This window comes from Varanus komodoensis, unplaced genomic scaffold, assembly GCF_004798865.1.
Source record: "Varanus komodoensis strain SLA01 unplaced genomic scaffold, ASM479886v1 scaffold6_4, whole genome shotgun sequence".
NCBI classification, from domain to species: Eukaryota; Metazoa; Chordata; class Lepidosauria; order Squamata; family Varanidae; genus Varanus; species Varanus komodoensis.
In genome coordinates this window covers 7029758-7044145 of record NW_025336347.1, presented here as the reverse complement: position 1 = coordinate 7044145, position 14388 = coordinate 7029758, and the positions used below count along the sequence as shown (strand labels likewise).

Below are 14388 nucleotides of genomic sequence, written 5' to 3'. Positions count from 1 at the left end.
CAGCCACTCTACCTAACAGTCCTACAGCTCCAAAGCATTTGGAGGCAGCAAACAGGCAAGGCAGAAAGGACACCGACAGCCCAGGCACTGAGAAAACAAACCACAGTTTATTCAGCAATCAGCTGGACAAATCCTGCATAGGGCAACAAACCCTAGGTTAAATAAACTGTGGTTTAGCGTTTTGTGTGAGCTAAGCTGCACAATAAAATAGTTGTTGGAGAACTAGGCTGATGTTTATACTGCTGCATCTGTAGTGGAACAAGGCATCATACTTCTTCGAACAATGTCCTCTACATCTGTAGTCAATGAACTTCTGGAGGGATTGAAAGGATACAGTGACTTGTGATTTGGAAGGCATGTTTAACTAATCTCACAAAAGATTTACCATTTAGTCAGACCAATTTGGGTTGACTTCACATGTCAAAAACAAGTTGAATATGTTTGTGTAAATTGTTCCAAAACCAGAGGACATTTGATAAAATTAACATGTTGGTCAGGCAAAACAATTTTTTCTCACATACTCCACAACTGATGTATAGTATCCAGCAGCTCAGAGCTTGACAAAGTTATACGGCAAAAGACTATTCGTAGCTAAGCAAGGAAATGCCTGCTTTCTCATGACTTTGCTATTTTACAGCACACAGATTGATTTCCATGGCAAAGAAAACCAAAACCTTGTAACACCTGAAGGCCACTGTGGGCATATTTTCACTCTCACAGCCTGCTGCAAAGGAATAGCAGCCTTCCTCAGTCTGTTACCCTCGAGCTACATCAGGCAACACAGCCTGTCACACCAGCCAGTATGGCAAGTACCTCACTGAATGGGGATGAGGGGAGTCTTAGTCCGATGCCTCTCGAGGGCATTGGGTTGGGAAAGGCTCAATTATGCACTTTTTCCTATAAATATGGGGAAAGTAGCATGCGAAGGGTGTCTGTTTTTCAGCCTGTTGAAAGCTAGGACACAATAAAAGAGAATGGAATGTTCTATTAGTATTCTCTCGTAGATGTTCTCTAGTAAATGTTTAAAATAGCACAGAGAGAGGAAAGCACTGCCTGGGACAGAGCAACAGGGTGGGAACTGTTTATCTGCTCCAACAGAGTTATGTTCTTATAGCAATGTTAAAAAGATGTCATTCTGCTGGGAGGGAGGGAGTGGAAGAACCATGCAGAGCTTGGCGTGACTGATGTGACTGTCGCAAGCACCCTTCTGCCCAGTCTTTCGATACATCCCCTGCTTTCACACGATGACTGCACAAGTGATGGCTGTGTGTGTGTTGCACAGCTCATACCAGTCCTGACCTTGCTGCATGCAGCATCCTGGGCGAAAGAGGTCCCTCTTCAATGTGAAAATAGCTGGATGTGAGTAGAAACCCTTGGCTCACTGTATGTGCCGGAGGGCTAGACTAGAGCTGGGCCCGTAGGTATAATCCTGACTCCCAGGTGGGGAAGAGGTGTCCTGAAGAGCATTCCTGTCAAATTAGTACAGGCACTAGTTGATATTCTAAATATTGGTTTTGCGATCTACTTTGAATTCTGAAGCATTTGTTCTCCGAGTCTTAGCATTACGTTTCTCAAGCATCACTGAGAATCCATATGAACATTATTAAAAGTTTCTTGCAATGGAATTTGGTCTGCTTGGAATATGATAGCAGGAGCTTAATGGTAAAATCAGTAATTACCATATTCATGTTTCATGTAAAATGTAGAAATTGCATTTTCAGTTATTAAAACAATAGCCATAAAACTTTGGAAGCAGCAGCAACTTAATTATACCTTTGCAAGGGAATCGGGAGGATGTTTAAGGGGAATCTTCATTTTGAAAACTGTAATAGATTGCAGAGCTCCTTGCAGCATTGCTTTGAATCATTCATCAAAATGTTTTTAATTTTAACATGTTGTAAAAGATTCAAATACAAGCACTGTAGGTTCATAAATAAGGACCCCCTGGCTTCAGCAGCAATGTCACTGGAAAAACTGTTGGTTGCTCTGAAAATATACAAAGGCCAAACCACAGACAGAATTTGCCGAACACTGTAAACATTCTCACAGTGTGGGTATAAATATCTCCTCTTTGATTCATTGCATGCCAGATTTTCTAGTAAAGAGATAAAATAGGAGGTAAAGAATAAAAGAGTGTTTAAATTTAGCAAAGAAGCTGACAATCAGGAGAGACCAGTAGAAGAAAGAACTTCAGGAACTTCTCTGTCTCTAGGGAAAACCACCATTTATAATGTGTGATAACCATAACCTTAAATAATCTTCAAGTCAGCCAATATTTTCGTGCCAGCAGATCCAGTTAGGGTTTGTAAATAAAAGAGGACCTTTTTTCATCTTGCTCAGAAGCAAATGGAAGCTTTCCCCAAGTACGGAAATCTTGTACAACAGATGATAAGAAAGCCATTTAAAGAACTCCATCCAGTTGAACAGCCAATACAACTGTCAGTGTTCCAAACACAGAATAAAAACATAGCACTTCGTGATTCTGCATTTTATGGGAATCATTTGCTATTAATTTAGACCCATAATCTTTGAACCGCCCAACAGAACGGTGTCAGGGCTTTCCTGAGAAGTAGTGGCAGGTAAGAATCAAAAACACAAGGAACTGGAATTGGAGGAAAAGGAAAATATCAGTTAGGGCCAAAATAGACATTCTGTCAGCTTTAACAGCTATAAATGTTTCCATTTTTATTCTGGAGTCTGCGCATGCTTTTTAGGTCATATTAGCCTGAGGGGTAGGATGGCTTGTGACCGATGTGCATGAATGGGATGGTGAAGTTGCAGCTCTCAGAGCTTGTACATGGGCTAAATGTTACACCAGCTGTTTCATCATCTGTTACCCATTTGGTTTTGTTTCTCTAGGACACTTTTCTAGTGGGTAGCATTATTGTTGTTGTTGTTGTTGTTATTATTATTTTTACATTTCTATATTGCCACACAGCTGAAGCCCTGTGGGGCCCTTACCATTCCTTGTGAGTTCAAAATGGTACCTCAGAAGCATTTTTAACAAGGGACAACTTCAATAAATATCAGGCTGTGCCATCATCAATTGTGGGCTGCCCACACAATCTTCCCCTCTCCAATGACCACAACATCTTGAACCCACTTGACACAGGAGCAGAAACTCACTGCCAGGATCCAAAGCCTTGACCCAGCTCCTCCAATGACAAGCAGCACAATTTGCCCTGGAGGACCAGGATCAGACCCATGGGTACTTGCAAGGATCAATACCCATGAGATTATGCAGTGCAGCTGGGAGGCTTGATAAAGTCTTCATGGTGTTGCTCATCATGACTTTTGTGGTGACTGATTTATGTTCCTGATCCTCGCTGGTGCCTCTTTTTCTGTTACATCTTACCAGGTATCTGGCCTTTGCCTACTCCAGACCTTGTCTTTGGACCCAATGCCTTGCTGGTATCTGACCTTTGCTTGTACTTGACTTTGCCTTTGGCTGTACTGCATCTCACCAGGGTCTTCTCCATCCAGGTCCATCATCCCTCATCCAGGTGCTCCAGCCAGAGAGGTCTGCTGCCTCTGTCATGGACTGGCCATTATACCTGGACACGGAAAGGCAGATGGAGCTGTATGGTCTATGTTCTGGAGGAGGTCAGGCTTAACCGAATTTCCAAGGGATAAATTGCTTGGTAAATGTAATTTTCAAAGATATTTTACAGGACCTGACACTTTTAAGTGGAAAAAGTAGATAGGGTTAAGACTGGGCATTGCATGAAGTCTGGAAAGACTCTCTCTCTTCATGAAATGCAGAGATCCAACAGACTCCCTGCTAGAGGGGCATGAAATGGTGATCTTGGCTGAACTCCCATGCTGCTCCAAAGGCTTTCCCAGAAGAAGCTTCTCAGAGCAGTTTTCTGGGTGGCAAAGGGAAGGAGGAGTCTCAAAGCTATCTCCCAGGGTGCTTCCTCTAGCACAGGAGAACCCCACCAAGCTTCCTTCTGAACTGAAATACAGTTGTCCGAAAGCCCTCTGCAAGACTGCCTGATATACACATACAGTTCATTCTGTAAGAGGCAGTGAGTGTAGCATCATATTCTTTTAGAATATGTAGATAAACCATATTCTCTTTCCTGTAGTATTCTTTTTTTTTTTGCCCTAGCCTAGATTCAGGAATTCTGTTCTGAACGATGCTTCAGTTTGTCATAGTTGAGGAAAAAATAAAGATTTGGAGCAATGTTCAACTCTGCAAATGTGGTTTGACATCTGACCTCCAAAAAGTGCCTTCATACAGGATGATTTTCTGTCTGGACTTTCAGTTCTACGGAAAATAAAGCTCCTTCACTTTACGTGCACTTTCCCATTGGGTGAGTTTTTGTGTTCATTTTGCTACGGGCACATGAGCAGGTGTTCCGTATTGTACCACAGGCCATATGCCTGTCCACATGGTTGCTGGGGAACTTGGGCAGGCAGGTACTGTTGCACTGTGCGCCGCTTGGGGAATTGTGTGGGCAGCTAGCTGGTCATGGTGTGAACAGAAGGCCAGCATGCCTGGACTCCCGGCCTGCTCCAGCAGAGCTCTTTTTAAATTCTTACATCATCTGACAATTTTCACCTGACCTCATACCAAATCACCATACTTTTAGGACTTCAGGGAATTTTGATCCCAAATTTCTATGAAGCAGTTTCTTAACTGGAAACTTGGAGGATGGTGGGGAATCTGATATTCTTGTGTGCTTGGATCACAGGTATGGGAACCGCCTTGAGTTCTTTCTAAGAAAACAGGCAGGATATAAATCTAATCTAAATACATAACTAAACAAATAAACAAGCTATCATGGAGCTGTAGCCTTTCTACCACTTCAGAGGGTACACAGCATATCACTGATTTGAAAGCATAAATATGAACACATCAGATTCTCCCTGGCCTATTAAGAGAGAAAGATTGTGTTGTCTGAACCCACTCAGTGTGGACAAAACGGGGCCAGATGGACCAATGGTTTGATGCAATTGGTAGTCTGTATTCCACGCCAGGGAAAGTGGCACTCCTTAAATATCCTCCTGAAGTACAGCCGTTATAGGCAGAAGAGTCCTTTGGGTAGGATATGCCAATCTAGTCCTCCCCAGCTATGCTCTTTGGATCTTGCTGCTTCTTAAGAAGAGGAAGAGGAAGCAACTACACTCGCAAGCACCTGAGTAAGGCAGTAAGCTGACTACATAAAGGAGATAAGAGGTGGCTGGCTCAAAATTAGCAATAACTGGAATTGCCAACTAATATGGCTTGTTGCAGTTGCTTTTTCACGAATAGAGTAACATTAGAAAAAAAATTAAGGAGCAATCCTATGCAAGTTTAAGCAGGGAAAATGACCTTGCTACTGCCAGCATGCTGCAGCCAAGCACACGGGGAGCTGCAGGCTTTTCTGCCTCAACTTGCATGGGGTGGCATTGCACTCATAATCATGTTTCAGTAACTACGGTTCGATCTCATCATCAGACATTACTGTGGAATTCATCACCACAAACTCTGGAAAGGAAGACAGACGGAGAAAACTTGCTCTGTTAGGAGACCTCCTTAACAGTCTCATTTAGGTGAGTTCACTCCATTTACAACTTTTCTTTAAGAAGTAGTAAGAAAGGTGTTGCAAATGGTAAGGATTCTCTTCTCCTTTGTAGGTAACTGTCTTGTTTAGTTAAAAAATTCTGTGGCCCTTTATATAAACCAGGCTCCAGGGCAGTGTTCAAGCCCATTAGGTGTATCAACTCAGCAGTCTTTGATGCAAGCAAACAGCCAATGATCTTTCCTTTGCCTCCACTCCTGTAATGCCAATGTTAATCATTTGTCTTTCCCTAATCAGGATCAAATTACAGCAAATCTGGACACCAGGAAGAAGAAAAGCCATTTTTGTAGTATTATTAGTGAAAAAATGCAGGTGTTGACCATCACAAGGAAGGTGTGCAGTGAGAACCTCTTCCGCCCCTCCGGTAGCTTTACAGTGAAAGTAAAGGCAAGAAGATGGAGGCTGTTGTTTTACGAGGCACATTACTGAATTTTGCTGAACAAATTGACAAGTCTTGTAAACAGGTGTACCCCAAGATAGTGTTGGCTGCTGCTCCCATGGTTTTCACCGTTGTCTGTGCAGACTGGGGCTGATGAGATTTGTAGTCCAAGGCATCTGCAGCACTATAAATGACATGGCCCTGTGTATATATTATGTGTGTGCAGGGATGGAGAACTTGTACATTGTGATAACCCCTGGGGGAATGCACTGAGTCTGTGTGTGCACTCACACGTGTGCGTACATGTGCATGCATTCTGAGCATGGTAACTTGTTGCGTGCATCAGCATACCTACACACCCTTTGTAGGATTCCTGTCATGGCCTTTCATTTGCTGTATGGGGAAAACTAGAGGCACTCAAGAGGAAGCATGGAAATTATAAACAGATGATGTGTGAAGCAGTATCTGCTGTATGAACTTACACCATGGAAGTGTCAAATTAGCCCACAACTTGCTACAGCGAGCAACTGTTTGCAGAACTCCTTCCAAACCAGTTATAAAAGTTCTTCTCAATGCCATTCTGCCTTAGTGCGCAGACACAAACCCTCTTCCTGTGGCAACAGTTGTACCTGTGCAGTGAAGCCCTTTAGCGCATGTTGTGTGAGGGTGAGGCCAGCAGGGTGTAGCAGGTTGTGGGGAGACAATAAGTGCAGCCCTGCCGCCCCTCCATGCATTTGGGGTACATGTTGAGGTGACTTCCCTATGACAACACACTGATGTATTTAGGACATTTTAGGTAACCACAAAAGAAAGTGAAGTGGATGAACATGAAAACAGAGGGACACCATTTTTATTCTTCCTTCAAGACAGTAGACCATGGATTCACCAAATTAATTTCTATTTCTATTTCTATTTCTATTTATATCCTGCCTTTTTCCTACAAAGGGCTCAAGGCAGCTTTCATCTCCTCCTCCATCTTATCCCCACAACAATAACCCTGTGAGGTAGGTTGGGCTGAGAGTCTGTTACTGGCCCAAAGTCACCCAGTTGGCTCCATGGCCGAGCGGGGACTAGAACCCAGATCGCCTGAGTCCCAGTCCCACGCTCTTAAGCACTGCACCACACTGGCTCGGCCACAAGAAAAGCCTTGCTGGATCAGACCAAAGGCCGATCAAGTCCAACCCTTTGCTCCCACAGTGGTTAACAGAAGTCTATGGGAAGCCACAAGCAAGACATGGCTGCAACTCCCACTTGTGCTCCCCCCAAAACTGGCATTGAGTGGTGTGATGCCTTGAGTAACATTTAGCCCTCACACCTATTAGTCATTGAAAGCCTTGTCCTCCATAATTTTGCCAAATGTCATTCCATGGCACTGAGCTTGAGAATTTCAGTATGGGTGGGTTCCCATGTCACACTAACCCACTCTTTGAATGAGTTCGTGTAGGGAGGGGTGTTCATAAGGCAGCTCATGGTGCTCCTGGCAGTCAACCAGGCTCACTGGAGTTGTCCCCTGTTTCCTCCCCTGGTCCCCTAGTCAGGATCCTGGGAACTTGCCACTCAAACTGCATTGTCTTCTCTCCCTTCCATGTCATAAGCACGAGCAATTTTGCACTTGCTGCAACTTTTCCCCCCACTCCCTTTTCAGAGATTGTTGTTGATGGACAGTGACAGCCCCTCTGAAGTGCCCAAGTGGCACATTGCAGAGTCTATGACTGGTTCATCACACAATTTTTTAAAAGTGCCCCAGGGGTACACAAACATTTTCATGTGCATATGTGCACCTGTTTGTGTGTACTACTGTAGTTTATTTATGGTTTGCTCAATTTCTTTAAGTTGGACTTGTGCAAGTGCATAGTTGCACACCTCTTGTGGGTCAGAAAAGGGTAGCCTCACTTGCACAATATCCTGGTGGAGGGGCTGCTATCTAAGTTCAGCAGGGCCTCAACCATATACTTTGGCACAGAGAAACTCAAAGGAGATTTAGTTTTCATTTTGCTTGTCCTTGATCAGCTGTTAAGGGAAAGCAAAGGTGAGTGATCTTGGTTTGTGAAAAATGAAAAGTTCTTTTGTTTAACTCTGTTTTTAAGCATTCCACATCTTTTCCACCCTTTCTTGATATGCTAGGTGCTCAGGAAGATGGAAAAGTTTGGGCCACTCCTTTCATGGGATTGCAGAGCTTTGACAATTAACTGTCAAATCTTGGCTTCCCTTTAAAATGGTTTTAACCAGCGCTTTTTCATAGGGACTTATATTATGTATGTGTTGTGCCCATTTCAAAGAACAAACAAAAGAGAGCTGGCAATTGCTGCAGAGACTCTGAGCCACTGAAGACTGTGCCACTGTGCGGCTTGGGCAGTGCTGGGTCACTCGGCACTTATGGTGGCCTGGCTAAGCTTGCCAAGAACATCCATGTTTCTTTTTCTGCCACGTTTGCTGAGTGGTTTGCTAGCCACTTCCTTAGACTCACATTGACCAAGGTTCAAATGACACAACATCCCCACAGAGGGATCAACAACTAAAGTTGTCTAGCTGGTTGCCCATGAACAAACCATACTTCAGGAAGCAGTCCAGGTTCACATGACACAACAACTAACTGTGGTTTGTCACCAGGATGGGTTAGCTTATCATGTGAACCCAGTGGCTGTATACTTGGGCTGCAATTCTATACACACCTGGGACTAAGGTCAACTGAATTCAATGGGAGGTACATCTGACATGAAACAAGAACACCAATGCAGAAAGTGTTGTGCCTTGTCAAATTTTATATCACAAAAGCACAGAGACATGCATTATGAAGTGAAATCAATAATAATAGTATTAGCTCCCCTGTATTAAAATTGGGGTAGGGGTGATTTCAAAAACTGACATACTTAGAAGAATGAATTATACATCCAGGAATTTGGGGAAAAATAGTATGTTAAAGGCAGACATGAGACACGCATATACATCCCTGTGTCTGGTCTACCTCATAGCAAAGCAAAGAGAAAAGTTACCCTTTATTTGCTCAGAAAAAATATGTAGGCAAAAAGGTTTCTTGGGTATATGCATAGATGCTTCCATGCAGTGAGGATATGCTAAACTCTATCTATTTAATATTATTTCAGCTGCTGTTTATTTTTGGCTCTTATAGCCACTGCTGACCCATACCCTTCAGTAGATCTCCCCCTGTGTGGCCTAGAAACAAGAACTCCCTGGAGCTAAGAGAAAACACTCAATTGCCCAATCATTTTCTGCCGTGATCTGTGCATCACATGATGCCTGGATGGGTTCTTGGGGCAAATACAGAGCGGCAGGGATTTATCCCGCTTTATCCACATGAGAAACCCTGCATACTTCCGCGGGGTTCAGTTAGCTCCAGGATCAGGTTGGTATAATTTTTCTCTCATTTGCTTGTGGCAGGGCTCCAAAAACTGCACGGAAATCTTAACAGAAGCGGGCAATCAGTGGGGGAATGGATTGCGTAAGGGATCTTTTGGTTCAGCAATATTTTTCTACCCTTTGCTTTGAGATCCTATTTGGAAGCCAAGCTGGTCAGCAGCTCCTCATGGCTACCTCATATTTGGCCAAGTGTTGTTGGGTTAGCTAGATCAGTTGAAAGAAAAGGAAATTGGTAATAGTACAAGCATTGTCCTTTGTCAGAATCTGTGATTGCTTTATTTCTTTGTCTGCAGTGTAGTTTAATTATTTTTGTCTCTGCTCTGCTGACCTTTAACCTTTCACGTAAATTGAATCTGGAATCTAAATATTTTCCTCTTTGACTGTAGGCTTGGCAAAGAGCGTGGTGGAGCAGTGTGGCATCAAGGTAACCTTTCATTAATTTTGAAGGAGGGGGAAGTATTTTGAAAAAGTTCTGACTCAGCTAGACAGTCCTGGGGCACATGCAGAAAAGAAAGGCACATTATTCTGGGAGACAAAAGTGAGCTATCACTTTTCATAAATCTTCATTCCCAAGACAACTTTCCAGCTCTTGCAAAAAGGTTCATTTCTTTGAACCCACATAGCATAAAGCACTCTCCTCTGGTAGACAAAAGGATATTAGCTAACAGTATTTGAACAATGAATACTTCTCATGATTTCGCAGGAAAATAATAGTTTAAACACAGAGAAAGAACAAAGCAACTGGATCTTGTCTTGTTCAAGTCCCATTGACATGAATGGGAGTTATGCAAAAGCATTCCTATTCATTTCAACAGTACCTACAAATTTGGGTGTTGCCCATCAGGCACTGTAACTTTGGAATGCTGTCCCTGAAGAGGTATACCTGGCACCTGAATTGCAATCTTTCTGGCCCCAGGCTAAGATGTATCTTTTTACCTAAACATTTTAATTAATGGAACCTGTCAGTCTGCCTTTGCAATTGAAACCATCACTGAAATAGTTGTTTGTTTGTAGGTTTATTTACTCAACTACAGTCTAATTCCACCTTTTGGACAATTTTCATCTCCTAAAGTGGCTCACAGCAAGTAAAAAAAAAAAAAGCATGGCTTACTGACCGTAATGGGAAGAAACACAAGGAAAGAGAGGGAAGGAAAAGGAAGAGGCTGCCACCCAGCAATACAAGGGCAGAACAAGGTGGTAAGCATCTACATGCACTTTGAGGCAGGCTGATCTTTGGATCAGGCTGGTCTTACTTGGACGGTGGTTGCTGGCTCTTGCTCTTTGGCCAGTGGATGGGGCCAGGCCATTCTTCCTCTTACTTCCCTGCTCCCAGGGCAACTGAGACAATGATTAATATTTCTGGCAAAGGAGGGGAAGCCGACTTTGCACCTGCTCCTTCTCTTGCAGGTTGACTCCAGATTTAGGCAGACACAGCTGGCCTGAAGGAAGTGGACTTCCCTGCCCTGCCCTCCCACAATAGCCACTCCAGCCTCCTGAAGTGTTGCACAGAGGGTCAGGGACTTTCCTGAATGGGGTAGGCAGGGAACAGGGGGGTCTCCCCAGACTGGGCAGGGAAACCTTCTGTGAATGGAGCCTTTCCACCAGTGAACTTCAAAGCCTTGCTCTAGCCTGTCGCCTTTTGTTATAGCCATTGGGAGTTAGGTCCAAGATACAATCCGATTTAAGATGCCCGTAATCTGCTGAACTGAGAGGATTGTGGACAGCCTATGCAGAGTAGAAGGAGCAAGGAGGAGAAGGTTATGCCTGCGGTCTTGCTGTCCTGCAAAACAAGCTGTCCAATTGTCATACCTAAGAGTGCGAGGCAAGGTGGCTGAAGCATTGCCAGGATATTTCAGGCCCCTGTATCCTCCCGCACCCTCTCCCAAAAGCCCATCCTCAAATTCACTCCAGTGACCTTGGTCCTGCAGCTGCCAGTTCTTTCTGTGCTGGCTGCAGCGGGTTCAGGGAGCAGTGCTCTGAGTTTGGAGTGCCAAGCTTTGACCTTAGAGCAATTTCCAAGGTCAGTACTATGAGTACACTCAATCAAATTTTGAAAATAATGTTTGGCTTATACATTGCCTAGAATCACATGCCATGAAGGGTCTGCAGAAATGTTTTAAATGAAATCCAATGTATTAGTTCTGTTTAGGACTCCAAAATGGGCAGTAGGAGATAAAGGACAGGGAAGAACATCATATCTCTTGGAGCCGGACAGCAATCTAAAAATGTAATTCTTCTACTAAACATAGTTCTTAAATTTAATGATACCCTTCCTAGTTGATGCAATTAAGGATCTGTTCCTTTCTCATGTACCATTTGTATGTGGAAACATTTGTATGTGGCCTTTTGAACTGGATAAAATGCACAAGATTCTACACATGCGGGAGAGAAAGAAGTTGAAATTTTAAACATCTTAATGTAGGAGAAAACAGAACTGGCAGATTTGCCTGTTGCTACGCACAGATAATAAGCAAGGGATGGTGGGGGTGGGGAGAGCAAAGGAAAGGGAGGGAGGAGAGGAGGGGTTGTTTAGTGTGCTTCAGGATCACAAATGTGCTGGCCATATCATAGTTCCAGGTCAATGAGACCAATTCCAATATAATCAAGGATCAGTGGACTCATAGAATTCTAGTGGTGATCATGGGGCAAATGTGCATTAGCACGAAGCCCTCCCAAAGTGTAAGAAAACAAAACAGCCTCCACATACACACAAATCCACAGAATCCACACAGGTAAAAATCTGCAGCAGAATCCACAGGCTGGAATCAGAGCAATCTAAACTCATTTGAATATATTGTATATTTCTCCAACATTTCAGCTGTCTGGAATGAACTCTTGTATTGTTCACAACTCCATCTATCCGGGGCTATTAAAACGAATACAGTACTGAAAAGAGCCACTGTCCTGCTGAGTGCCTGGGCCTCCCCTTCCCTATGCTCTGATTCATCCCTTCACTGTGTAAACAAATCAGAGAATGAAGTGAATTGCAGAATTGTTGGTCCATAGGTAGAAGTGTCATTCAACCCTCAGTTTATCATTGCTTGAATTATACACTAATGGACTCAGGAGAGCATCAGTTGAGTAGTTCATTCATGCCTTGAGTAAATGCAGGGGTACACCAAGCAAATTTTCTTTTACATACACTCATGATTCTTCAGTGGATTCTTCATGGGTTTTTTTTTTAAAAATATGTCACAGATGAAAGTTGTACTCTCACGCGCTGACCTCACTACTCCCTTTTCCTCCTGTTTGCACATCCCTGGCTTTAGCATTTCTGTTATACTTTACTAAGTTAAAGTTGCCTTTACATCTGCACCTGGAAACAACAGCTTAACCTTAACTTTCAAATTAGGATGAGAATTGGGATCAAATCTTGGTTTCATATCCTGGCTTGCAGTTGGGTATTAAAACCACAGTGTCCTAGTTAAAATGCAATGGGAAAATGTGACTAACAAACACCAGAAGTATTCTATTACTGCAAGAGAGAGGGAAGTAGAAAAGAACATGTCACTGCATTAATTCTGAACATAGTAAGCCATGGTATATTAAATGGAGACCATTGCATCAGAGATTTGGATGAACTTTTATTAAAGTTTAAATTGTTTAAAGTTTAAACTTAAAATGTGATGCTACTAGGGTTGCCAGTTTGTTTGTTCTACTGCTCTTGTTTCTATGGCTCTGAGAGCAGCCTGCTATGAAGGAATTATTAAGTGGATGAAGCTTTTTCATCTGTTCATCTCCATACCAAATGTTTCACCAAGTTAACATCTGTATGCCAGGCTGCTGCTGCTAGTATTCTTAGTGCTGTAGTTGTTCAATAAAACAGCAGTTCAAGTGGCAGCTTTTTGTATAGCCATCTTGTTTTTAACAGCAATCTGGCAAGCAGAAATTCAACAGGTAGACCTTTTTCCTCACATAAAGAGAAAGCTTTGCCTGATGAATTCCTGCTCTTTACACAGCTCTTTGCACAGCTTTTAAAGTAACAGAAGGTTCCACAACAACAAGAAACATGGCAGCGGTAATAAGGATAGATGCTTTTCAGCTTCTGTGCAGCATCTGGCTTTCCTATACCTCCACTGCTGAAAGGTTGCCTTATCTTCTGCATAATAATTCTTGAAGCTATTTTTCTATCTGTTAATTATGCCTCTAAATCACAGTTTCTTTGCTATCCTTCTAGATTCTCTTCATCACAAAAATGGTTGACTTCCAAGAAGAATTGCTATGCCTGGCAACCATTTTTTGATTCGAGGCTGGAAAAGCTGGGCGTTGAGGGAGAGGAAGTATATAAGGCATCCATAATTTTTTTCCAAAATTCAGAAGGTGCAACCTTGAAGAACAAGACAAATCCACTTCTTGGCTCTCTCACAATACAGAATGACAGAAGTTTTGTGCTCTGTAATAGCAAACACCTATTGCAACCTTAAAGAGGAGCCGAAAACCAGGACATGCCTTCTCTAAGGCTAGTTAGTTTTTCTAGTAGGCAAAGTAGTTCCAGGATTCTATAAATTCTCTGCCCTGTGTAGGACTATTGGTTTATACCCAATCTGACCGATCACATTTAATCAAATGACCAGGTATGTGTTACAAACCTAAAACAGACAATGACCTGATAGATTCAGTTCTCCTTCTTCTTATATACAGCCAATGAGCATCTTGACAATGTAGAAGGGAACAGACTTCAGCTCAAAAGTGCATCCATCAATCCTGCTGATTTCTGGTACCTGCGGAGCCTCGGTATTCAAACTGTGACCCCCCCCCCCCGCCCCATGGGAGGAGGCAAGCAGGGCTCTCAAGCCATTTTGCTGCCAACGGCACCTGACCCTGCCCTGTATCAACATGAAGAATATTCAGGTCAGTCAAGATACTTTGGCAGAAATGCCACAAAGGCCGCTAACCATCCCTGGTACTCAAAATTGACTTGTACTGTGCTCAGTGGCCCACAATTTGTTGTCCTTTCAAAATAGTCAACTATTCACTCTGCCTTCTGGTAGGAAAGGCCCCAGAGACCCAGTGAAGCTAAGCCTCCTTCCCCAGTGCTCAATGATGTCTAGTCCTCATGGCAAT

General features: G+C 43.1%; 1 long non-coding RNA gene across 2 annotated transcripts; it reads left to right on the top strand.

Annotated features, from left to right (window-relative positions):
• The first annotated feature begins 1219 nt into the window (after positions 1–1219).
• On the top strand, positions 1220–14032 carry LOC123034576. Of its 2 annotated transcripts, none has more exons than XR_006416794.1 (5): positions 1220–1359; positions 5444–5538; positions 9711–9748; positions 10339–10521; positions 13502–14032. It is a non-coding gene; the product is annotated as an uncharacterized LOC123034576 (long non-coding RNA). The 2 variants fall into 2 exon arrangements; XR_006416795.1 differs by lacking the exon at positions 1220–1359 and adding an exon at positions 3490–3641.
• Positions 14033–14388: the final 356 nt, after the last annotated feature.